A 25580-nucleotide genomic window follows, 5' to 3' on the forward strand; every position below is an offset into this window, starting at 1 on the left:
CTCCACTTTAATAAGTGCGATTTTCTAAGAGTTAGCCCCAAATGAGAGATATTGGATGTCAACCAAGTCTCCTACCACTTAATGCCACCAGAACATTCTTAAACTGAAGAAATACATGGTTTGGGGGAGTCAGTTTTTATTAGTTTTATTAAGCCTGCTTAATTGTATGGAGCCAAGTCGTAACGCGTTTATGCAATACGCACATACAGAAACACCAAACAAACATATATTCTTGCTAAAGCAAAGTGATTACTGATCTTGGCGGGAATTTTTACTCAATTGCTGGTTGCAGGATGTATGGAATGCTTGTGACATGAAGATGTATGAAAAAAACAGCTACCAGTGGTGCAGAGCAGAGTGAAGTCTCACCATCACAGCTGGTGCCTAAACTGACCTCCAGGGCACCCTTTGCTAGCCTAGGATATGTAGAGAATGGCTGGAGCTAGCAGGGGGTGACATTTTCCTGAGAGGGTGATACACAGTGCTGAAAGCCTCAGTAAAAGCTGCTGTTGAGGAATAGGAATAGTAATAACTTCATGCCAGTCTCGCCATCCTTGTACACTGGGGCTGCTCTGCTCTGTCTGCTGGTGGAAGAAATTTCTACTGTTTATTTGTTATCAAGTCCTGAGGAGAACTTACAGATTATACCTTATTCTTGAATGTATTTCTGTTGTTTATTGCAACAAGCCATTTCAGTAGGAAATAGTAAAACCTCATTTTATCAAGGACCTTAAACCAACATTAATTAAAACTCAAGTCCACTTTGAAAATGTGTGGTGTAATGCTGATTTTATAAGTGATCTAAGAGAGGAAAGGGGTTAAGAGAGCTCTGGCTCAAAGCCACAACATGTGGGAGCTGGAAAGTGCTGTTTGTGAGGGTATTCTCCCAGATAATGGCAGGATCAAGAATTTTATCACACACTTCTTCCCATTGCTCCCTAAGGAGCAAGTCCTGATGAGGTCTCACCTGGTTGTAATTTCATGCATAGGCAAGGTCACAATGAAGAGTAAAATATGAAAATCTAATCTGCTTTGCTAATGCAAAATAACTTCTTTCTGTATGTAACCTCACACAGAGTTCAGTCACTCAACTATAACAGGCTAAAGATTACTTTCAAAGGCTTAATTGAATTTTGGTGAGATTACTGTGAACTCCAAGAGAACAATGCGGGTGCCTTTCCTTCCCCGAAAGGGATACATCATAAAGCTCACGAGGATGAGCTCTTTGATTTCAGATGCACTCTTGCACATATCAGTTGGCTCAGATGCATCCTTCAAATTTGAATCACCTGGGGATTTGGCTGCCTTATAAACAATGCATGTTGCCACTTACCAGGCATTTACATACCAGAGAAGCCTAAGGAAAATTCTTCCATGTGCTGTAAGCTTTCTCTTAAGTAGGAGTATACAGAAGAACACGCATTTTTCTAAACAGGATTTCTTTTCTAGATAAAATAGCATGCAACAGGCCGCCTGTGTTTTGCTATAAACAAATACTCTAAGGTTCTTTGGACCTTTCTGCACAGGAATAATCAAAAGTATTTGCTAACTGTTCCTTTAATCTCTCACTACTTGTTGCAGTCAATGGAGTTAGGCCAATGAGCATCCAAAAATCCAAGCTACATACCTCTCTTCAGGAGCTCTGAAAAAACTATTTCAAACATCTGACCCACATTTCTTTGCAGCTTCCCCTGAAGAATGTGCCATTGTTAGAACCGAATAGTGGCTCCATAGATTAAGTGTTTCTCATATTTTCACCCTTCTATACTACTGATATGTATGGAAGCTTGTAATTTTGGCATATATGGGATCAACATCTAGGACTGCCTTAGTTCCTGAGTAGCCAGAGTGACAAGGTAGAAATTACTGTAAAGATAGAAAGGTTGTGGTATAAATTGATTAAACTGCACTTCTTTACATTGGAAGAGTAGTTAGGAATGCCTCCTGATGTCCCTGCCCAAGATCCTACTAGGTGGACTTTATTTCCAAATACCTTCTTTTATACTGCTATACTTTCAAGTACTTAGGATTGAGGATTCTTGTCATATAAAGCGTCAGCATCAGTATCAGGCATAAGCACCTCTAAAAATAAACATGTTGTTCAATTTAATTGGAAGTATCTAATAGATGGGGCTATCTAGAAAAAGGTCTTTAGTGAAGAAGCAAACACTTATCTCCCTACAGCAAGTGCAGTTGACGGTTACCTAATTCTTTATAAGAGGCATTAATCTTCTAGTTCAGCAATTAGAAGAAATTGTTTCTTTTTAATTACTCTGCAGTATCTTTACTACATTATTCAATTCAGCTTTAATAATAATAATACTTCCTACATACGTAGCATTTTACATCATCTTAGTGGCCTATAACATTAACTAATGCATCCCAGAAAATTCTGCACTTGAATTAAATAGGTACAGGACTGCAGGTAAATGTTTAATTTGCACTTCCTGTGGTGTAATTTAAGATCACACAAACATAACAGAAAGCACATTCCTGTTACATTTCTAGGACCAAACGCAGGTCCTAGGATTTCTCCCTATTCTGTTGTTTGAAGTAACTTTTCCATCCATACTCCTGCTGAGGAAAAGAGCTCTTTTAGGAAAAAGTACGTGCAATGCTCTTTTAGGAAACTATAAACTGGAGACAGTTCTCTAGCTTGGGAAAGGAGAGAGTTATTTTTACTCTTAAATTCCTTAGGGGTAAAGGCACTCAGATAAGAGCATGATGAGAGCCATACAAGTACACAGAGTGAGAGCGAGCATGAGAGGAAAAGAAGTGATTAATGTGGCTTGGCTACACTACTAGCTAGAAGAGGAAACTGAACGAGCAAACCCAACATTTTGACCAGAAGATTCCTTCCCAACTATGGTCACTTTCAAGTTAAAGATACCAGTGCACTATTAACCCTATTTTCAAACATCTCTGTCAGTAGCCATCACCACCAGCTAGGAAGAACTCCTCTTCTAAAGAAAATTACTAGAGATAACTAGTACCAGTTGTTCTTCCCAAGCTTCCTGGTATGCCTAAACCACTTCCAGGCTTCTCTCAGGCTTCCTCTCAGGAAGTGGCCCATCTCTGGGGAACTGCCACCACAAATGGTGCCTCGCTTGTACAGCAATTGGGTAAAAGCTGGTCCTCAAAAAGTGGTACAGGAGTCCCCACACTGTGCTGCAGCCAGGACACTAGGGCACTGCATCCTCCTCCCTCTTGCTCTGCAGAGCTGCTAAAAGCCAGGTTTCCGTGAAATGCCCCGGCGCAGCCCTGGATTGCAACACATACAGCTCCACTGCCAGTGCCAGCGTTGCTGGAAACTCTACATGGCAAACAGGCAAGTACAGACAGGGAAAGGTCACTTCTTGACTCTTGATTTGACTCTGGAGCACATGCACTGGCCAACACCAGCCATCATGGTGTACACCAAACAACTCTGAAATTAGTAACAGAATAGTGGGCATAAAGACAGAGTATCATAGCTGATTTTACTTTTGGTTATTTAAAGAAGATGGAAATGACTAGAAAGTGCAGGCAATGAAGTCAGTTGTGTTTCTAGGAAGGTTATGTATTTTTGTGCTTTGTTTTTCTGGGGGGAGTTATCTATGAGACCGCAGATAAAATTAGTAGATGTATCAAACTGCAGTCTAAAAAGACCTGAAACATTTTCCACAGTGTGGACATTTCTCCTCAGGAGCTGTGTGTGACTCACTGTTCCTGTCAAGCAGGTTAATGTGCCTCTAAATTTCAGCTGACAGAAAATGTATCACAGTGTCAGCTGCATTAGGGAATGATGAACACAGCCCAAAGGTGGTACTGTTGGACACCTTGAGGTTGTTCTGTGCAAGCACAAGCAGAGGAAGTAAACTGCCTCAGTTCCAATAAAATAAAAGGACATTATCACCTCGAGGACACACTGAGACAAGTTCAGCAACTTGTAAAAGCACTCATTAATCTCTCTAAAATGAGCCTTCCAGGTTCTTGGAGGGAGGGCATGTTGAGGTGGAATCAGTGTGACCTGCTTATAAGCAGAAAACCAACTTAGAAACAGTGTTTGTCCTCTGAACAACTTCTACGATTTCAAAATCACCTTCCACCAGGCCACTGCCCACACTGCACAACCATGCAGCCACAGGGAGCTTGTTGGCTTCATGAGTGGCTGGGATGTGGTAAAACAGGGCAAGCTCTGCAGCACAAGTAGTCAGAGTGCTGTTTATGTTGCTGCTGACCAGGGGAGCTCCTAACAGCTTACCCTGTTTTGGGGCCCAGTCTTGTAACTGTCTTCATCATGGTTATGCCAGTCTGCATGGGATTAACTGGAGATAGCCCAGCGTGTCTATAGGCTGTTAATACCCCTGAGAAAGCAGGCCTTTAGTTTTGGCCATACTGACTTCAGCTTTTGTATTGAAAGAGACAAGCTCACTCCCTCTACATATCCTAACTAGCATCTCATCCAGAAAGTGTGTTTATCTTTTCCAGAACTGGGATTTCCAAGCCATGAGATTTCTTGAGACTTCAGATTCTTGACTGTTACAGCCAGGATCAGGTACAGAATGATGCCACCTCTTGTACTGATGGTCCAAGGGGCATGCTACACCAGGAACTGAGGATCTGGAGTAATGGATCTGGAGTCATGGATCTGGAATGAATCTGGGAGCAAAGAGAGGATTGCTCCAGCTCTTCTCTTCTGTGGCTGCTCTGGGAATTATTACAGTGCATTTTGTTTGAGTTAAGACTGATAGTGCTAGCTTCTACTGCAAGGATTCAGTTCCTCAGCAGAGCTTTATTTGCTTTCCTTGTTTTCTAAAATCTGCTTTTAAGAAATCTGAAGAGTGAAAAAAATCCACTAAAGCAATTGCAATCAGCTCTCACTTGTCTATCTATATATCTTCATCTATTCACTGATGTCTTTTTTGCATAGATCTCAAAGAAATGGATGGAGGATGCTGGGCAATGGGTGAATACATCCGGCCAGACTCTGAAAAGATTTAAAGGTAAACCCCCCCACATATAAGCACAATGTTTTTTACCTAAGGACAAAGGTCTCAATCAAGCAGAGAAGAGAGTCTAGACAATCTCTCTGCACTCTGCTTGTTCTTTGTTATCCCTTGTGATGCAGTGCAGATGTCCAGGAGCTCAGCAGCACAAACCTCTGCCTGCAGTGCACCTGTCCAGATAATCCACTGTGGGAGCTACAGTGGGTAACCCATTGGCATCCGTCAGATTTGTGCTGAGTCTATTCCATGAGTAATCTGCAGTGTCTTTGAAATCTCTGGCTTTCTGGATTCCTTCAGAGTCCCTTCCTTTATACTATAAACAGAGACAAACACTGTAAATAGATTTACTGGAACAATGGTCTCCATGTGTTGCTACATCTCCACAAATCCACATTTGATAGGTTGAGATTAAGCAGTTGCCAAGACAAGATAGCCAATGAATCAAGAAACTGTAGCATAAATAAAACCAGTGTGCAAAGTCAGTTAATGAGAAACTGGCTTGTTCTTCAAAGCCTCTGAAATTCTCCCCAGAAGCTTAAGGGGTCTTTCTCCTTAGCTGAATTCCTCCTGACATGACAACTGCCCCAGCCTTTTGACTCCCCCAAACAATCAGTCTGGCTTAAAACCCCTCAAAACTAAACAAAACTTTACATCCTTTTCACAATCAGTTTATTCTTTGTTTGTTTGTTTGTTTGTTTCTCCTGTGAAAATCAGAAATATGTTTATTAAAAAAATAGAAATTAAAAAAATAGAAATTAAAAAATAGCACTTAGCTGTTTGGGTAACCATTTATTTCCACTGCTATGGCCTCCTTAAATCATCGTTTATCACAAGTCTGTGGGCGAAAGTTAAGTGCTGTTGATATTGAGATGTCATATTAAGTCACAGCCAGCAGAGAAAGGCTGGACAAGGCAGCTACAAGAGAGTCCTTCCAGGGCCCCTACTCTTAGAAGGGGCTCTGTGCCTTTCGGTGTGCTGTGTTACATACTGGGAACCTGAACCTCAGAAGTGAAGGGAAGGAACTGCTGCAACTTCTGTCAGACCCCATGGCTCAAACCCTTTTCTCAATCTCAGTGAGGATGCTGCAGAACAAGAGGAGAAATCCTCTGTTCTCATAACTACTCGTGGTGCATTTCAGCAAAGCCACTTTGGCTCTGTCTCCTGCATGTATGGTAAGAGTGAAACAGGTTTAGAGAAGCAATCGTCTGTCCAGAAAGGATAGGGAGGATGGAGCAGGAAAGCTTACTTATCTGTTGTCTGCAATGTGTTTGTCCTGTTGCCAGAGGACTACACTTCTTATGCAGCATAGCATGACAATAAACAAACATTTAAAGCCTCAGGGAAAAAAAATAAAGACACTGGTACTAGGAGTAGGTTTTTGCTGACTGCTAGCAAGACCCCGAGGAAAAGATGCTTATTTTTACATCCATGTGTCAGGCGAGAAGCCAAGCCAATGCTCCAAGGCAAGTCACTACCTTCTCATCTGCTCATGCTCTGTTTCCACACTGCTTACAGCCATGATGTCACCTTCTGTCCCTCACAGCGGGATTTTCCTCCTCATGGTAGAGTAACTGTGTGCAGCAGCTGTGTGCAGCTAACTGAGCACTGCTCATCACAACCAGTTTTAAAAACCTTATTTGTGTGAGGTGCCCAGTGAAACAGAAAGGGTAGGAGGCTTTGGAGGAGTCAGAAGCCACTTCATAGCATCTTTGGTGGCTGTTGACTTAGGTGGGCTTAGGTTAATGTATATCATTGCCTCTTTAAAATCCCTGGCTCAAAATTTCTCATTTTGTTTTTTCTCAGGACACTGGCTTAACCCTTATTGACACTGCACTCTACTCCATATGCTCCTCAGCACAGAGCCAGAAGCTGGAGTCTTCCACAGCAAGATTTGCCTTCAGGTCACCAAAATGTTAAAACTCTAATGTGCTCACAGACTGGATGTACCTTTCATCCCTGAAGACAGGTTTGTATTATGGTCCAGAACCTACTCCCTCAGGCTACTCCAAAGGCCACTAAAGTTAGTGGAAAGGCGTGTTGTAGGCAGTGACAGGACCAGGTGGGCAACAGCTTCATAATTGAAAGGACTTATAAAAATTCACAATCAGTTTTTAAGAAGTGGCAACTCATTAGCAGGCAACTGATTTTTGAGATGCTACCAGCCCAATCTTCAGAAAGCATTCCTAATCCCCAATGTCTCAGCAAGGATGAGGTGTTTTTGGCATTCCTGAAATGAGTTCCAGGAGCATAATGATGGTAAGCACCCAAAGACATTTCAAGTTTAGAGTCTGTGGAACCAAGAGATCGAACTTATTCCCAAACCTTCATCTCCAAAAGAGTGGTTGAAATACATGCCACATGCAAGTCAGATCTTTTTGTTGGAAGCCCTTGTGGTTTCCCCTGCTGCTTTACTGAGCACATACTGTTACTATTTTTGAGAAACAGTGTCTCATGAAGTTGTTCCCCTACTCTAAGAATAGGAGGATTTTTTTGGGAAATTGGTTTCGTTGCAGAGTGGCCTTGATGCAGAAATGTAACTGTCCCTGCTCAAGATAGAGGGATTCCAAGTTTGTTAAAAAATATATGCATTTGTCAATTTTGCTGTAACTTATTATGAGTGTGAAATAATATAGGAGGATTTTTGTGGTTTGAATTGCATTTCTGCACTTATATATGGCAATTAAATGTAAAAATGCCAATTAAAAACAAATTTTGGCATAAGATTAGTCAAAGTATGTGCACTTGAATTTCCAGGGGCTTGAGGGGGCATTTCTTTAACATCTGTTTTTTAAAAAAATGCCTTAAAATATGACACTTCAAAAGCAGTTGCTTTGTGTGTTCACAGAGTGGTTTCCATATGCAGAGTTCGTGTCAGATGTACAAACATGTACCCAAATGACTATAACATTTGGCAATAGGTTAAATATTTATTTGCACAGTGCCTTCTCGAGATTGATGTGCCTCTGTTAGTGCTCCGTTTATATGGAACAATTAAGGACAGAAGATGAACCTTACCAGTAATAAACACCCCTATCCAGCGTGATGTGCCAGGGAATGAACAGGCATTGGTGCCATGAAAAAAGAACAAGTGATGTGATATACCTGACTGGATTTTCTGGCCTTTCTTACATATTTCTGTGAAAGCTATTGGGTCTTGACCTGGTCACATAACTTCTCTGTATTTCATCTTCCTCATTTGCAGACTGAGGATAATCATTTCTCTAAGTGCTGTCCAATACAACAAAGCAAAGTGCACCAGAAGCACAGAAAATCATTACAGGAATGGGTTGTTCATTGTCATACATAAAAATTGCCTGATTAACTAGCACTGCTGTGAAAGACAGGAAAGCGAGGTGCTCAGACAGAGTGAGAACTATTCAAGTTTTTTTGTTATTGCAAAATATTGTTTCAAATTAGGTGAAGGTTCAGATGTGCTATTGCAGGAATGTTTTGTGCACAGCCTGCTGTACTTTGTTTCTGTTCTGTGGGCCTTTGCTCTTTCAGTATGTAGCAGTCCCAGCTATGATCCGTCCCTGCTCCTGCCAGAAGGTTCTGTCCAGAGACAGTCCCACACCTGCTTTGGGGACTGCTCATCCACTGGGCCATAACAGTTCCTCCTGCTAGAAAAAAATGCAGCCTCTGAGAGCAAAACCATCTGCTTTGAGGAAACCCCCTGCAGGAAAGCCAGGCAAGCATGACGTCTCATGGGGACTGGGAGCGTTAGTGCAATATGTGCAATATGCAGTCATCACTTGAGACAATTAAGAGATCTGCTCACAGGAGAAGCAACAATAAACCCAATATTGTGTGCTTCCTGGTGTTTATCATAGAGATTTTGAATTTAAAAGAAGCAAACATGCAGGCTGTGAGCAGCAGTAAGGAAGTAGGTACAGAGCTGTGTCCAATCAGGATGAAGGTCTGGTTTCATCAATGTCACAGTGACTTGCATTTATGCACTTTGTCCCAAGATCCTTTTGCTTCAATGCCTTTGCTAGCCTGCAGCTTCCTTCAGTAGCCTACCTAACGGTGGAGATATTCTCAGTTCAGCTCCCTTTTATTCCTTCTGCTCTGAACCACATGGCTGAGCTATTTGCTTTCAAGTTTGCAATGCTTTCTGGTCCCCCTGGCAGTGGTGCCTGAGCACAGCTGTGAGCTGGTGTGCAGGGTAACGGTGCCAGGGTGCCCTCTCTCTCCCTGTCCTGGGCACTTAAAGCTTTCTGCCTTAGTGAGAGAGTACAGGGTGAACTGGGTCTCCTTTCCAAAAGCTGAGCTGGGAAGCAGCCAAGACTTCCCTCTGGTGACTTAGGCAATTAGCAACTGTGGAAAAGGTTTGTTCCTTTCTGCTGCACATAGGAAGATGTATAACTTTGTGTCCCTCTCCTAGTTCTAGATTTGTATGATCCAAAATTGTTAAGTATAATCCCTTTGGCAGACCCAAAATTCTTGAGTCACACACGTCTTGTGATGCAATTTCTCCTAAGTCGGCAGTGGCCATGCCAATACTGAGAGGTGGAAGGCTGGTGAATATGTCCTCCATCCGTTCTTCTCCATCATGTTTAGGACAAGTTGTGGTCTAGTGCCATAGACACAGCCTCAGTGAACCAACAGCATGTGGCAGCAGGAAACTTGTGCCTTCCTATTCAGCCCTGCCCCTAAGATGTTTCCAGTCTGGACTGGTCTGCAATTGATGGTGAACCAATCAACAAGATTGGTGCATTTTGGGAAAAAAATGGCAAATAACTAGATATTTGCACTAAAATCATGCCTAGCAGACTTGTATCAAATATAAATATTGATTGAAAAATTAAATATAAAATACAATCACAGAATCACTAGGTTGGAAAAGACCTCCAGGATCGAGTCCAACCATTCCTATCAACCACTAAACCATGCCCCTGAGCACCTCATCCACCCGTCTTTTAAATACTTCCAGGGATGGTGACTCAACCACCTCCCTAGGCAGCCTGTGCCACTGCCCAATGACCTGTCTGTGAAAAATTTTTTTCTGATGTCCAGCCTAAACCTCCACTGGTGGAGGTTATGACACTAGAATTCTTCAGTCACTAACTGCAGACCTGTGATCCTAGGCATCTCCAGATGTTCGGGTGAAAGGAGGAGGTTGTGATGAGAAAGAAAGAAAAACATTTTTTGTAAAATAATATTCAGACATTCCCATAATTAAAAGAGTAATACAAACTGAATATCCAATTATGGACATTAACACTCAGATGAACACATTTAGAAAGAAGGTACAAATAAAGATGTAACTGCCCCCAAGCATTTCTGGCACGTCTTCATCATGTGAAAGCCCAGAGGATTTTATGAAGAATTTTTATGGCAGTGCTTGCGAGGAATGTGTTGCAGTGCCGCAGGGAGGATTTTTCCATTCAGTTGACTGCCACTCTGGTGGTGAGCACCAAAGGGGCACGTTTTTTCCTCAGCTTGTTTTTGGGTTTTGTGGTTTTGGTGATGCAAGTGCTGCAAGTGCTGCAAGAGCAGTACCTTTTCCAGGTGGCATTCTGAAGGCTGCCTCTCTTCTGACTGAGCCATCAAAGGTCCCTCAGGAGACAGGAATTGGAGGGAGCATCCATATTGCCCAGGTTCCCATACTTGGTAGTCCCCTCCATGGACTGCTTAGGAGGGATACAACACTAATCTGGTGGAAGGCAATTACAAACTGCCCTGCTCCATATTTCATCTTCATCTCTCTTTGAAAATTGCCTTGGAAAGAAACCTCCCACGTTCTTCAGAACTCCTTTCACTTTCATTTTTTGGTGAAGAGTTTAGAAGCCACGAGCCCACTCTTTGGAAAAGCACTTACATTTTCCCTTTGTACTGGTTGGTTCGTCACTCATGTGGGACCAGATGCTGAACTAGGAGAATGCAATTTAAATCTTGTCCAAACTAAAGCCTTTTTTTTTCTAAAATTCACCTTTTCAGGTCTTGTCAGCACCTCCAGGCATCACCAGAGCATATTGAAAAGCAATTTGTGACATCTGTGTTCAGCAATTTAAGTCTAGGTCTTGCCACAAACAGCTTCAACTGGAAGAGCATTAAAAGGTTAAAAGGACAAAGCTGCACAGAACAAATTCTCCCCAGGGATCCAACATAAGTTGGTCGTGTGGTCTTGGAGGTAAAAGGAGGTTAAGAAACAATTGCAGACATACCACTGAGTATGGCTGAGCAAATCACTTTCCTGCTGTAATCCTAACTGGGCAATCAAGAAGCTGAATCTTGAGAAAGAGTAGCACTTCATCTTAGCAGAGCATCTTTGCTTTTCCTGAGCAACTTAATTGACTTTCCTCATAAATGAGTGCATGGTGGAGACAGTGCAAGTGCATGGAGTGTGGAACCAATAGCTAAGCACAAAGGGCCAAGCTCCCATCCTAGCTCTGCAGAAAAATGCTTCTGTCATTCAGGTTTTGGCCCAAAATAGCCATGCAGAAAATGAGGAGCAGGAGGCATAGCACTTGCACAGTGGTGGAGAGGAAGCCTCTCTCCTCACCCTTCCTTCCTCTTGCAGCAGGTGTGCTTCCCTCAAGCCCCACACCTCCTGTGTGACGCACACTGCATAGAGCTTGGCACTTCCCTCTAAGTCCCACATCCTTGCCTACGCAGGTCCTCCGTCCCATCCCTGACACGTACCCTGACATCCGCCCAGTCTCTGACAACCTGCAGTCTCAGCAGTGCTCTGTTCAGTGGAGTGGGGAAAGGAGGGAAGGGTGGCACCCCTTCCCTGGATGGCTGCACATGGAGTGGGTAAGGAAGCATTGTCTGATAGTGGGGCAGTGATGGGAAACTTCATGTCTGTGATCCCCTGCACAGAGGGACAAGGGAAATCAGACAGAGATGTTTTGTTCTTTTCCTCCTTCCTGTCCTGTGGCCACTGCTGAGCAGTTTAAATAGTTTAAACGGGCTTTAAAGTTGATTTTACAGACAAGGCTATGATCTTAATGTATAACATTTAACCAAACCACGTCAGTTAAAATTCTGTTGCTATAATTCCAAACTGAAATGTTCTTCTACATTGTTTGAAATCAAAACTAGCTCTTTTCTCTGGCTTACAGGAACTCAAAAAGCAGGAAAGAAAACAACTCTATCTTAACTGTTGAAGCTAAAAAAAGACCACTCAACACTCATAAAATAAAAGACAGAAACGTCATCAGTCAGAGGAAAAGAGATTTGATTTTAAAAGCTTGTCTGTGTCATTTGTAATACTGGTAGATGAATTTATGTAAAGATATGAGTGTAAGGCATATGATAATATTTCCATGCATGCAGTTGAAAACAATGTGATCCCTACTGTATTACATGTAACCATGTTACATACACAGGTTACATATAACCACATAGCAACAAACAGAAAACAAACTAAAGAAAACTTGGCACTGGCCTTCCTTCTGAGAGGTGAATATTTATTCCCCCTGCAAAACCTTATTTCATGCCATGTGTGCTGAAATCATCACTTGCTTGCTAGCAGGTACAGTTGAGAGAGAAAACCAAAGAGCACTGGGTAATATCAATAAAAGTCCTTGTCCACCAGCTGCCTGCAGAGACCAGCAAGAAGATACCTGAACAAGAACCAGCAGGGCATGCAGCACTGCTTCAGATTTCTTCACTTTCCAGACATAATTTGTTTCACATGCTGTTTACCCACAGATTCTTACAAACCATGTCTTGGCTAGAGGGCAGGTGATGACAGGTCATGGAAGAAGAATAATAATTTTGCAGCTTGTCTTGTCTGTACTGAATATGCCCTCATGTTTGGATCACATCAAATGCGTTGTACCACTAACAAACTGTGGCAAGTCCAGTGAGCCTTTCATCCTTAGCAAAGACTGAAAAGATGCACCAGCACAATAAACAACAGAGAGTTACGGGACGTGTTCAGGGCATTAATATTCTCAGTGGAGAATCACAGAATCACAGAATCACAGAATAACCAGGTTGGAAGAGACCCACCGGATCATCGAGTCCAACCGTTCCCATCAAACACTAAACCATATCCCTCAGCACCTCATCCACCCGTGCCTTAAACACCTCCAGGGAAGGTGACTCAACCACCTCCCTGGGCAGCCTGTTCCAGTGCCCAATGACCCTTTCTGTGAAGAATTTTTTCCTAATGTCCAGCCTAAACCTCCCCGGCAGAGCTTGAGGCCATTCCCTCTTGTCCTGTTCCCTGTCACTTGGAAGAAGAGGCCAGCACAACAAGGTATGGGCTGGCTGGCTGAGGACAGATGAGCAAGTGTACTTTACTCTGGATGGGCAGCAGGGGACAGTGAGAGATTGCTCTCCATGACCATCATGTGTCATGTGTCTTCCTTTACTGCCTACTTGGGAGCTGCCTTTGAAGCAACAACAGTGCCCTCATATTTCTCCAGTTTCCAAAATAATCCACAAACTTCTCAGCAAATTTCTTGTCCTACAAGCCGCTGGGGTGTCATTTGCTAAAGATATACTCTAGGAAGTAGCTATCACTGCTGGTGAGTATGGCAAGGCTTGCTGATTTCATTGTGGAAATTTCACAGTTGTTCTAGGTATCAAAGCTTCACAGTCAGCAATATCTAAGTCACATCACCATGAAAAAGCATAAATTATAGCTCATGCTGCACAAACCTAATCCTTAATAAATAGACATGAGGAAATCTCCCTCTTTTGCAAGCTGGCCTTGCTCTGGAACCTGCAAAGAGAAGGAACCATACACTTCTGCCTCCATTGGCTCCCTTGGAGACTAGAAGAACTATGTTTTTCCTTGGTAACATCTTCTCTGCTTCTTCAGGCATCATTGAGGGCAAAGCCCAAGATTTCACAGCTGGAGACAAGATTGACAGCTGGAGGCTGTGTGGCTCCAATGCCCACGTCTGTCCCTGCATGTAGACATCCAAAAAGGGCAGTACAAGCAACAGGACTAAGCCTTAGCATGGACTTAACAGCAGCTGAATAAATGTGTGCGGATTTGCGTCAGTGTGTTATTTTTGCTGTGGGACCCTGCTGAATTTATTTGACCTGGAAGTCACCCATCATCTACCCAGCTGGGAACAGAACAGCAGCACATGGTGTGATCTGTATAAAAATCTAAGCTACAATGGCCAACAGAAAGAGAGGAATTTGTTGAAGTATATTTATATGCCTGTGTCAAAAGATCAAGTCCACAAAATCACTGGATTGTTATACAAGTATGATATGTCTCTATAGCTAAAGATGAATAGAGACAGAGAGAAAAAAATGCCAATTGTACCATGCAGTTGATCTAATTCACCTCCATGACAATATATGTGTATTTTCTGCAACGTATTTCCTATCCTAAAACCCAGTAAAATTCCTGCCTTCTTCAAGACTGCCTCCTTATCAGATTGCGATCAGCAGGTTGGAGTCGGTGTATCAGTGTTTCCTTACACGTGCCAGCATCAAAGGGAAAGTACATGCTCCTGTCTCCAAATAAGAGACATTTTCCATATGTGCACTCCCCACTCTGTCCTGCCTAATGACTATACATTAAGATATTATGTGGGAAAGATCGCAACGTTTTGTAGCATATGTCTGCACAAGCGAGAAGCATGTCTCACACCTGTTTCTTGGCTTTGGAAAATTTTTCCTCATAGCTCTCTCACAGCCTGGCTGGATTGCAGAGCTGTGGGCTTTGAATGGTAGGCCAGGGCAGCAAAGCAAGTCTTTCCCTGCGTGGAGTGACAAGCTGTGTGAAAGTCTGTGGTCCCTTTCCCAGTCCTGTGCTCATCGGGAAAGGGTTCTTCGTGAGAAGGTAATGGTCAACCCCTTTCAAAACAACAATGACAAATGAGTTCTAAACAAAGCTTACGATTAGGTGCATGGAGAAATGCTTATGACTTATTTTCTCATTGGAAATTCAGAGAGTTGGTCTGAAATACAGGCTATTTTCCCTTAAAAAATTTAAGCAGTGCTGGAGCAGGATTGCACCTGTCACAGATAAAAATGCTCTGTTTATGCATTATTGTAATCTATTCACTGGCTTATGGTCCTTGTGTCCTTTAGGGAGTGTCAGAAACCCATGCAGTGTTCCCGAGAGCTACATTTTGCATTTGGATCTCCGATTCTGTTGACAGATGTGTACAATCACACACAGCAGTCAGACAACTCCCTCTTGACTCTGTATCTGAGGAAGAGTGAGAGGGCAAATTATTGTAGCTGAGGTCAGCATTAACTTAAGCTCAAAATAACTCCCTCCAGATCCACCTGTTTCAGACAGAAGCATGCGAATAAGTGGTGGTCTTTGGTGAATTCCAGCCACTTCCCCATTTCACAATCCATTTTGGGGCCCTGCCATCACAGATGCAGACAACACACATGTACTCAATTAAACAAAAAAAGCTGCAATCAGCCTGATAAATGAAAAAAAAAAACATACCCCTCACTCTGCAAGTATAATGTAATGGGTTAGTAAATACATATTACCCACTTCTTATATAAGTGTTCAATACGTAAACACAGGCATTTTCCTGGATGCTTTGGGAAAAAGATTATTAATTTATCAAGAAAACTCCATTTAAAAAAGAGACTGATGATTACATTCTTGTTAGATTAAACAAAGGTTTCTGAGAAGACACCCTTTAAACAGAAGAGCTTCCAGTTTATCTTAGTTTCAATTGCTGAGAGTATCAGCTTCCATTTCCCCTGTCTTTACATATAAAAAAATAGCTGCTTCTTTCAATCATTGTAACAGGTCATTCCTAATAAAGCTGAGTGATTCCAAGGAAAAGCAGTGAATTACTAACTCTCATTCCTTGTTCCACTTATCGTCTGAGATCCACCTATCCTCCAGGACAAAGACTTCTTCTTGTTTGACCACATTCAACTCAACCTCAGGTTGGAGGGCTTCTGGCCTTGCTGTACCCCACTGAAGTTGTCAGGAAACACCCAGAAACAGAATCCTATTTTTGGCAGTCCCAGTTATTGATACTAGAGTATACTGGATGGTGTTTCCCAAGCCTTTTGCCACTGCTTCTCTGATAAATATGCCTGGGGTTTAAGCAAAGTTTCTCAGAGGAGCTTGGGAAGCAAGAATGGAACTCTGCTCTTGAAACTGTTATCATTCTTGAAATAACCCTTAATAGCATAGATCTGTTCTTCTTTATATCCACTTAAACTGAAGTTTAAACTTTCAAGGACTGGGAAATTTGTCATGACTAACCACAAAGCTTCTTACAGCTGGAGGCCAAAGCTGAGGGGAGGTATCATCACGTTAACCTCAAGCAGTTTTGATATTTTTGTTGGCCGTATCCTCAGAAAATGCTGGTATTAGCATCTCTGACTTAAAATACAGAGAATTGAGGCTCCCTCACAGCAGGTAAACAATCTGTGCAACTGGGCACAAATGCTGATAACAACACCTTCTTCCAATTAGGAATCAACAAAACAGACTCTGTCAGCAAAAATTCCTTCAAGGATATTCCTTAAGGCTTCTTTGCATTCTTTATAAAACACAAACATTTGTACCATGCAGTATCCCCAAATATGTCAGCTGCCCACAGGAATACTTAAGCACTGCTTCTTCGTGAAACTGCACACAAAAGATTTCCTGGTGCTGTTGCAGCTAAACCTTGGCATCAGAGCCAGAGGGATACATCTGCATGAGAGGCACAGATAGACATGCAAAGATACAGAACTGCAGCCTCTCTGGGAAAGGGAGTTTGCAAGGGTAAGCCGAAACTTCTGTTTAGACATTTTCATTTTCAGAAAGCTGTTTGAATGGAATGTACTTGAAAAACAGATGTGTTTTGGGAACAGACACAACAAGTATCAAATGAGAGTGACATGTAGGTCTGATATTGCACCATCAGAAACATCCTATTCTTGGTCCCCTTCTGTCTGAACAGAGGGCTGGCTTCTAATGCTGCAGAAAGACATGAGTGCTCCTAGAGTTATGCAGAACACAAATTTTGCAGATTATTTTTCATCAATGTATACACAGTTCCCTAGCAGAGACAATTACACGGTTTGACTGTCTCAGCCATTTATCGCATTGTCAGAGTTGCTTGGCCCACATGTGAGCCTCTTGGTGATGGTACATCCCGTGGGTCTGTGACTCTATCTTCCCTGAGGTCCAATTCATGGTCTTTGGCAGCAGGCGTACGCAGTGCACATGCAAAGCAATTGGATTTCAACCTTGCACTGGAGTGTTGAGGAAGAAATAAAGGGAACCAAGGAGTAACTAAGACCATGAATTAGTGGACTCGTGATGAAACAGTCATTGACTGTATTTGATGCGTGTTCTTAACCTCTGGAAGCTCATGTGTGAGTGACATCAATGACTCTTGGAAGAACTACTGAGGAAAAATTTCTTGAGGCAAGATGAGGTTCAAAGGATAAAACACACCATCAAACGAAGGTAAAAAAAAAAATACCGAAGAAAAGAGCCTATAAGATTCATAACTTGAAGTCAGCATTGGTAAAACTGGAAAACAACTTTGTTTTTTTACAATGTGCAGCATGGCCACCTTTTTATATTGCCTGAAGGGATGTTCCCACTGCTCATCTGGATACAAAGGGCACTGGCAGAGGATGAAAAGCTCTTTCTGGGGCTAGGCGCACCTGGAGGGCCTGTGGTGGTAGCAGGAAAAGGGCCATGGCGCATCGACCTGGTGAAATGATCTCCCACACCCTCAATGCAGTTGACCTTAAGACTTTCAGGCCAGAATTTTAGTGGTGGGCTAAGAAAAAGCAATTTTCCTAGGAAAGGGTAGCAATATTACTTCTGAGAGACTCGGGTTCAGTGTCAGGGAATGGAGTTTGCCAATAGCAGTTTTTAACAGCTAGTTTGGCTGTGATCCTGACAGCCATTTCTATCAAACCGGGCTGAATCATCTCCAGTACGGCTCCGTCTAGGCAAGAGGCATAAGATTTACAATGATCTCTTGGAACTGTTTAGTAAGTGTTTTGTAAATGGCTCTTTTGATTTGCATATAACCTTCTTCAGTGGAGATACTGAGCAGCAGTAGCTGTCTGTGAACTGAGTAAAAAAGAGCTAATCTTCTTTCTGGAGGCAAAGGCCTTTACTGCAGCTCACAGTAGGAATAGTCCCTTCAATCATAGTAATGATTCGTGATTATTTTGAAAGTTGATAGCTCAGCATGCCTGCGTCTATACCAAAAGCCTGCATGGGATGTCTGGACAGTAGCCCAAGTGGGGGAAGGAAAACTGCAGTCGGTCTGGCTAAGTGACCCAGCCAAGTCCCCAGAATTAGTTGCAACCCAGATGGCAAAGGTAGTTCACGATGAATACTTGTGTTTAGATGTGAGTATGAAGCTTAGACACCCCTGCCTTGTTTGAATGACTGACTCACAATATTGAAGAGGGCTGGACTGAGTGGTAACCATTCTGTATCAGCAACATCTGCCCTTATGCAAACAGTATGGCCATATTTTTTCCCTCAGAGCAATTAGCAGGTTCACAACCTTCAACAATGAGCAAGCAGAAAGAGAGTTCATGTGTATTTTCTGCAGTGAGTTTGCTTTCCTGGAGGAAGACCCACTGGTAATTGTGGAGCCCTTAAATGTTCAAGATTTTTCAGGGATGGGGTTAAAGTTCCTTTTGAACATGGGGTTTATCACCCAGATCACCTGAGAACCCACTCTGTGCATATTCTTGACCTTCAGTGGTTGAAGCTTGTTTTTCCCATGCATGGACAGGGCATAGAATGAGGAAATAGCTGCAGTTTATCTCAAGGACAGTATTTTTGGGGTGCAATGGTAATAAGAGACCTTCAAGGACATTACATAACTAGTAAGGATTATTTTAATGGTCTCTCTCCCAATGAAAAGGTAGCAATGTGAAAAACAGAAAAAGAAATAAGTGTTGTTAAGTGGTGGAAGACTGAGAAGAAATGTTTTAAAGAGAAGATAGAAGGCAGTCTGATATATATCAGAGATGTGAGGTGTGACTGCTGAAAACCCAATTAGTCTTCGCAGGCTTTATGAAAGTGGGACATTGCATAAAGTGAAATCCTAGAGACACTTCTAAGGGTGCAAACAAAGTCAAAGGCAAAGTTAAGAAAAAAACTTAGGCTGTCTGATCTTCACCAAAGCAGGGAACAAGAACAACCCCTGGCTGGCAGGATCCAGGACAGCAACAGCACATGGAAAGGCAAGGAAACAAAAAGGTGCACATCCAGACCCTACAGCAAGAAGCGTCAGCTTGCTGCAAGCAAGGAAAGAATCAAAATCTGTAAAAGGCTTTATTGAATAGAATGAAAAAGATGCACCATCAGGAGTAATAGTAAAGGATTGTTGCAGACACATTTCATACCGTTGAGGACCTCTGCAATTTCTTTTGATTAAAAAAGAGCTCTTTGGTGGAGCAGTCCAGAATATTTCTGTTGAAAAATATTCAGTCATAGAAATGGTTTCAGCAAAAGTATTTAGATTTGTATGCACACGTGTGTGCATGTGCATATGCATGCCTGTGCATCTTTGGATTGACGTGGATGAAATTCCCCAGAAAGCAAATCACAGGTTTTGAACTGATCTACTTTTCAACACTAGTGCTCATTTTACAGACTTTTGTTGCTTTTCAAAGATTCCTCGTGTAAGTAGATTAATTATAACAATTCTACACTCCTAAAGTTCTTGTATGCTAAGAGGATTTTTTTATACCCTATTGATGATTTCTGTGATTCTTTTTTTGCTTTTATTGAGAATACTAGAAGAAAAGCATACAGGAGTTAAAAACTGTCTGTTTTGATTTTCATAGATCTTTGTGCCTGGAAGCTGCCAGAGATACCTTTGTTATGAAAGAAAAGAGGAAGCACCTTGTGTATTGCCCTTGGAAATTTCCACTGACACATACACAGCTATTTCTAATTGCACATGCTGCAGCCATGCAATGGAAACATAAGTCCCCTCTTTTTTTTTTTTTTTTCTTTCATCATAATAACGGCAAGTGGATGACATGGCCGAAATATTTCAGTGATAGTCTTGTTATAACCGTGACAGTACAAGGACATGTGTAAGACAAGGCATTTGTTTAGAGCTGCCTTCACAAACAAGCACTCCAGTTTTGTGTTCATGTCTTCCTCCAATGTTTTTTCTGAGAGCTGCCCTGGCAGAGTGAAGGGGCATTTTGGAATGGTGGGAGCTGAGTGCCTCACTACTCTCTGTAACTCTGAGACTTTCCGCTACAGGCTGTCTTTTATTAGACTAAATGGCATAACTCGAAAAGATTATACAAGGTTTCTACCATATAGCACCTTTGCTAAGTCTGAAATGCAGCAGCTGACTTCAGAGCTAAAAGCAAACCAAAACCAGCTGCTCAGAATCTGGTCCCTCCATACACATTTATCCCTTATCATAACATTGCTTTCAGTTACTTCCTCTAGCTGAAGTCAGTTGGTGTAATACTGAAGCCTGAAATATTTGCCTGAAAGACACTATTTAAGGGTGATATCTGGAAGAGAACAGGAGTAACAAACAGGTAAAATTTCCTGCTCTAGAAAGCAGGCAAAACTTAATGGGTACTGATGGTGAGTTCAGCTATGTGCACAACACTGGGAAGGAGCAAACAAAATAGTGTAGAAGAACTTTGGAAGTAAGTATATAAGTACTTAGATACTAAGAGCATAAGTATTTAGGCAAGCATTATACATAAATCACTCTATTTATATACATTTTGAAGGGAACAACCCTGCAGCAAGTAAAATGATGCTACAGTGTCCATTACGGTAGAGCTGTTTTCTTGGGACACTTCCTTCCATTAAGAGCAGGGCCAGCATGGCTCAGCAGCCTACTGCTCTGCCTCTGTAGAAGCAAACGCCTAAGCCTTCTCAGCATCTTCAAGTATTCCTCTTTCTTAACAAGTTCCCTGCCTTTTCACTTTCCCCACACTTAACCAATTAAAATGTTCTGGCTCTGGACATGGGAAGCCGTGAACAGCTGTAAGCCCAGCTTTCCAGCCTGCTGCCGTGACGGCTGGAGCTGCTGGTCAAAACCTTGCAAACAGATTTTTAATTTAGATTTTTGGCTAAGCTGTGGCCTATTTTAAGCCTTTAAAGATACTCTGGATCTCATGCAGATCTCCATTGCCTTGAAGTCAACTCTGGGCAGCAGCACAACTGAACTTCCCAGCAGCACCCCGGGTGAAAGCAGGGGGAGAAGGGATAAGGATCCTGCCTGTTGTTTTACTTGTTAACACGGAGGATAGAGTAGTTTCAGTTTCTGTTCCAGACTTTCCACAGAGGCAGACTCTCTACTATTTTGTCTATTTAATGGAAATTTAATGTATCATTTTCTTCTCTCTGGATGTGTTAACACATAGACCCATGAATGAATGTCCAAAGGAGATAAAGGTGCAAAGAGCTTTCCCTTGTCCTCTCCAGAACATGTCCCAGCTCCCAAAATGTCCATGCTGCCTACCCTGCTGCCTCACGGGACCTCAGGTCCAGGCTGGGGAGGGAGCACCCAGGGCCTGGCTGCCCTCACACACCAGCTGAGTCTTGGCAAAGGGAGAGGTTCCCTTTTCCAGAGGTCTGTGAACAGTCCTGTTATAGGGCATCACAGCACTGTTATCAACCCTCTTCCAGCAAGCCCTGGTATTTTGCAGTAAGGTCCCCCTAGCCCAGCACTCTGCATCTGGCAAGGTAAGAGGAGGCAGTGGGCAGGGGAACCACATGAGCCTGACTATTAATTGCTGGTTAAGATGATTAATTCCCAGTCAGGAATATATTTGGTTGTGGAATAAGAAGGTTTTTGTGAAATCAGAGCAGTGAAATTCTGTGCTGGACTTTAAAAAAGAGTAAGGCCAAGGACTGAGCTTATTTAAAACATAGTTTACGAGGTTAATGGGCTTATGTGGTGTGGCAACCTGTGAAGAGGGGCCCCATGTAGCTGGGCTACAGCAGCCCTTCTCCACCCTGCAGCCAGGTGAGCCAGCCTCTCTAGGGTAGATTGTGCAGCTGCCTCATCCTTTGCCAGAGACAAAGATATGCCAGGTCACACTGCCGTAACATAACAGGGCTCTTCTGACAGAAGCACTCTCTTTACAGGAGGAAAAGCAGTTTGCCTCGTCTATTACACAGTGCAAGCAGAGACATCAAACATCAAGTTTTCTCCATTGTCAGTGAGTGAGGTCAGAGTTTATATCAGAAACTAAGGAAGATGGTCTGAACATGAACTCTGCCTCTCTTCTTACCAGCTCAAGTGTTACAGCTGAAACTTGACTCAGCTCAGATAAGTTCTTGGTACTTAGTTGCTCTGTGCCTTGTTGTCCACAAATGGAAATCCTGAGATGATGACAGTGTTGAAGGCCTGTGACAGGTATAAAACATCACTCGTTTGCCCTGGAAGGTGCTACTAGTTGAGCTCATTAACGCAGAAAATATACTGTTTTGTTTAATAGCCTGCAGTTGGGCTGAGGTTTTTGGCACCAGGCAGATTAAAATGCAGGCAGTGTTGTTAATTTTCAGTTACTATTCCTCTTGTTTGCTGTTAACAACGGAGTATAGATCTATTATTCAAATATAAAAGCACCTGGTAACTAATGCATAGCACTAGCCTGTAGACTGGGTTATTTTCTGCCATCAGGCACAGCTGTGGAAGCTGAGGCACAGTTGTATTCAATGACTTGCTTTTATTTGTGCAGAGTGACTGAATGAAGATCGTGAATCAATTTGCTAGAGCAGTTTTACAAACCCCTCCTCAAACCTAACACTTACTAAGATTGTGTTCTTCTCAGTTGGACTTTCTTACAGTTGTGTCTTGGTGTTAGTATATTATGTCACTCATCCCTACAGGGAAAATGCCAACAGCCAATTTATGTACATTAGAATGAGACAGGCTAGTTAGAAGGTGTCCACTGTGATTCAGCATTTGGTGAACTGTTAACACATTTCTTTTCAGCTGACAGTGCTTGCTGTAACTGGAAGTCTAATTGGAGTAAGAGATTTCCACAAATAAGCTGTCCTATAAAATTTGTTTTTGAAATTAATGTATAGTATATTCAGTATAGTATGATGTCTTTTAAATAGTATTTGTCTTTTAGATAGTGTGCTAAAATTCATACAAAAAGAAATTAATAAATCTGGGGGATATGAGTGAGATAATACAGCTGCATAGCAGCCTGTAAAGCTCTGCAGGTCTAGGCAAGTAAAGCAGACATCTCATGACCCCCCGACCTAGTAACTCTCTCAGTAATGAAGAAATGTGTAATAAAAGCTTTTAAAAGGAGACAAGACTTTTGTGCTGCAGATAGCCTTGGTTAGGATCATATTTTAACATAAATTTTCATGTAGCTTCTCCTCAGCAGACTGTAGCACTGCCTGATCATGCAAGGTAACATTCCTCCTCAGCGACAGCCACTTGCCCACTCCATCACTGTCAGCTGGCCTGTGGCCTCTTTTCTGTGGACCTGCTTCTGTTCTGTTTTGGGATTTGGTTGGAGGAGTGAAAATGTTTTGGCCTCAGGATGGATGTTTGGGAAAGGGTGAGAGTATGATTGAAATGGACCAGAAATTAGGAGCTGATGCTCAAGGGGAAAGAGGCAGAAAGGCAGTGTTGCAGGTATAGAAGTTAGAGATGAAGTCATCAAAGGGTGTAAAACACAAACCAACAGCTAACAATAAACTCAGGATCTCAAAGAATACAATGATCTTTAGCCAGTAATTTTCAGTGAAAATATATATATGACAACCTTCCAAGAGGACAGCTACAATCAGGGATGAAGTAATTTCACAAACAAACACAAACAGAGATCAGCTCTTCAGGCTATGAGTGAGGAGCGTAGCCCCTTTCAACCTTGAGATAACCTTGGAGCAGTGTCCAGACTGGGAGGGAAACAACAGAAGTCAATGTGACTTGGCACTGGCCATTGCCAAGGGAATGTGATATGTCAGACTCATTTCTAAAAATTCTGTCTCTAGCTGTCTAAATTATCAAGGACCAAAGCGCAGACAGCTCCCGTGCAGACTGCACAGGATGGGGCATGAGCTCACAGTGGCTTCCCAAACCTGTTCTTTGGCCTTGCCAAGTCTGTCCTCTCAAGTAAGGACCACCTGTCCCTTTTCTTTCCTCTAAGTCATAGGTCTCTTCAGAAAAAGATGGGAAATAGGTTCAAAAAGGTTCAGTTGGTCTTAGTCTTTTTCCTTCTGCTTCTGCCTTATGATATAAGCTTTGGGAAGGGATATAGCCCCAGCCTCTATCATAAAGACACAGACAGGTTGTGTGGTAGAAGGTGCAGATACTGAACACACTGGTCAGTAGTGGTGGTAGGGTTAAAATCCTACAGCACCCCAGAATATCTATGGGTAGTCCCTAATTAGTCATTTATCTTTTGATCATCATTCAGTGCATAGGCTAGGTGGTAAAGAATCAATATAAACAAAACATGTAAATGTAACTCCCAAACAGCACTTTCTTCCTTCTTGTATGCAAGTTAGCCACAGGTTTACACACAAAAGAAGCAGACCATTTGTGTAAGGATATTAAGTTCTAAACTCAAAAGAAGATTTATGGTGAAGTTATAGGATGGATAAGCTTTACTACTTTGTATTTATCATTTTAAAAATCAAAGGAAAAGCCATTGTTTGCTTCCTGGTTTCTGAGAAATACAGCTTAAGAAACAAAGGTATAAAAATGTATTGCATCAGCAAAACAAACCATAGTAAATAGTATCTATTCGTACTCTATGTAAATTCATGCCCTAGATACATAAACACTAGTTCAGAGATTTGTTAGCAGGAGATGCAATAGACAAATACACAGGCTATTGGCAGAAAAAGTACTACCATTATTCATTTGCCACTGGTACCTAGGACTGTGATGCTATTCAAGGTAATGTACTGCCTCAAAATAAATCTTCTGTCACTACTCACTTCAGCAGCTGAAGCTGGTAATGTATACAAGCACATACAGATACAAGGCCAAAAGACAGCCATCTCTTGTTGGAACTGTTCTATTGCAGCACAGTTTTATTTAAACACTTTACACTGTTCTTTTTGAGGTTTTATCAAGTTAATGGTCAAATGCCTCTGCTGATCTGTAGAGGGTCTTATGTGCTCAACATCTAATAAGGCACATTTACAGTAAAGACCAGAGTCAGTAAGAGTCTTCATAAAAAAGTACTAAGGGTGAGTGACCGACTGCATTGGAAAACATGAAGGGATTTTGTGGTTCCCTGTAGCATGGACCACAATAGTTATAACAAGAGCCAGAACAGAGAATAAACAAGATTTTATTTTTTTTTTAAAGTATTATCTTCTGTAGAGTGGACTGATGCTAAGATAAACGAAATCTCCTTTTGTCCCTGAAGGGATGAAATGGTCTAAGGTTTAATAATCTTTATCTCAATCAATTTTATTGAATAAAATCAGGTCTTTCATCAAAGTAGATGTAAGAACAGACTTGGAAACTGACAAAAAGAACAGAAAAATTTTCTGCTGAAGTTTTGCATACAGCAACAGTGGCAATATATATACAAAATCACATTTAACTACAATTCCATATAGCAAAAAGAGGAATGGCAACTTTGTGCTCAAGGCAGTGTTTTAAAACTTTGCATTCAGAGTTTTACCTTATATCTGAAACGTGGTGGAGGGGAATCAGTGTGTGGAGTCTGAAGCGTAGCAAGGGA

This window comes from Phaenicophaeus curvirostris, chromosome 2 (assembly GCF_032191515.1).
Source record: "Phaenicophaeus curvirostris isolate KB17595 chromosome 2, BPBGC_Pcur_1.0, whole genome shotgun sequence".
Classification (NCBI taxonomy): Eukaryota; Metazoa; Chordata; class Aves; order Cuculiformes; family Cuculidae; genus Phaenicophaeus; species Phaenicophaeus curvirostris.